Below are 1,785 nucleotides of genomic sequence, written 5' to 3'. Positions count from 1 at the left end.
CGGTCTGCAGCCCACGGAGTGCCACTCCCACCGTGAGGGGCTCAGGCTCTCCCCTCTGCTCCCTGAGCCCCCGGCCTGCACCACCCCTGGTGCTGCCCACACCCGTCCACGGCCCCTCACCCCCTTCTGCAGGCCCCCGTCCTGGGCCCCACCCTCAGCGCTCCCCGGTGCCCTGCGCGTGGGGCGGGGGGCATGTCTGCTCCTGGCCCTCCTGGCTCCCTCCTCCTGTCTGCATTCCTAGCTGTTCCCTGAGGCCCAGCTCACACCTAGCTGGTCAGGATGCCCTCTGCCTGTCGACACCCCTGCCCTGATAAGGACTGGATGTTTGTTTCCCCCCAAAATCCAAATGTTGAAGAGTAACCCCTGATGGGCTGGCAATTTTTTTTTGGAGATGGGCCTCAGGGAAGCAGTTCCATTTAGATGAGGTTGTGAGGGTGGGGGCCCCATGTCCTAGGGACCCCCAGCTGTCCTAGGGCCCAGCCCCCCCCAACCCACCACGTCTGTGGCCCAGCCCCCTGTCCCCATCGTGAAGCCCAGGCTGCCCGAGGCCCAGGCCCCTGTGCAGCCCCACACGGCCCCATATGGCCAGGTCACGAGCCCACGGGGTCCGAGGGCTGGGAGAGGGTCGGCCTCCCTGGCAGGGGCAGGATGAGCCTAAGCCTCAGGTCCCAAGTCCCTTCAGCAGCACCCTGAGTCATGCCCTCTCCAGGCCTTGGCTCCCCAACTAAACAATGGGGTAGCACCCCCACGTTGCCTGTTGCAGGGACCAGCATAGGACGCTGGTTTCCGGGGCTGCTCGGCAAGTCCGGGTCTCCCTCCTCCATCCGAGGGCCCCTTCAATAGCAGAGGAAGCCCCTCCAGCCCCTAGACCCACCACCAGCCCCTCCTCAGACCCCCCCACAGCCAGCAGCAGTGTCCCTCTGCCCTGAATGGCTGGTCTGGAGAGACACTGAATGTCTGTCACCCCAGGGTGTCAGGTGGGAGCCAGGCCACTATGAGCTGTGGGCTGTGGGCCTCCACCGTCCTTCTCCTCAACACGGGTTCAGCCCAGAGACGCCGGTGCTAAGGAGACCCCAGGCCCCGGCCCGAGAGCCCACGTGGGCTCGGCCCTGGTGGCAGTTTCTGCAGCGCTGTCCAGACCGTGGGTGGCAGCTGGGGACTGAGGCCTCTGGCAGCGAGGAGATGGGCAGAACGGTCACCTGGCTGGACCAGCTCCCGCAGGTGGGATGCACGAGAGGCCAGGACCCAGAGTGGGCAGGGCCCCAGGATGGCTCCCTCTGGCCTCCCTGATGCCCCCAGCCTCACACTGCTGCACAGCCCATCTACACCCAGGACCTCATCACCCTGAGCAGGCTGGCCGCTCCCGCGCAGGCCATGCTCCTGGGTGCAGTCCCTGTGTGCAGAAGGCGTCCCCCGCAGCCCCTCCCAAGCTGGCAGGAGCCTTCCTGCTCCGCTGAACCTTCCCCAGCCAGCGCCCAGCGCCTCTCCCCAGAGCACTCCTCCTCCCTGGGAAGCCCACCCTCTGCCTGCTGCCTTTGTCCCCCATCCCTCACATCCAGGGGGTGGCAGGGCACCAGATTACTGGGCACCCAGGTGTTGCCAGGGACCAGCCCCCCAGTTCCTGGGAGGAACGACTGTCGCACAGACAGGCGAGGTGTGGCTACTGTGAAATCAAACTGACAAGAAAACATGGTTAATTTTCTGCTTAAAGAAACAGCCACAAAGACAAAAAAAAAAAAAAAAAAAAAAAAGCTGTCTTTCCTTTTAGTTAGAACTGCTGCCCCT

The sequence above is a fragment of the Phoca vitulina genome, unplaced genomic scaffold, assembly GCF_004348235.1.
Source record: "Phoca vitulina isolate PV1807 unplaced genomic scaffold, GSC_HSeal_1.0 scaffold28, whole genome shotgun sequence".
NCBI classification, from domain to species: domain Eukaryota; kingdom Metazoa; phylum Chordata; class Mammalia; order Carnivora; family Phocidae; genus Phoca; species Phoca vitulina.
Note: the sequence above shows the minus strand (reverse complement) of the source record.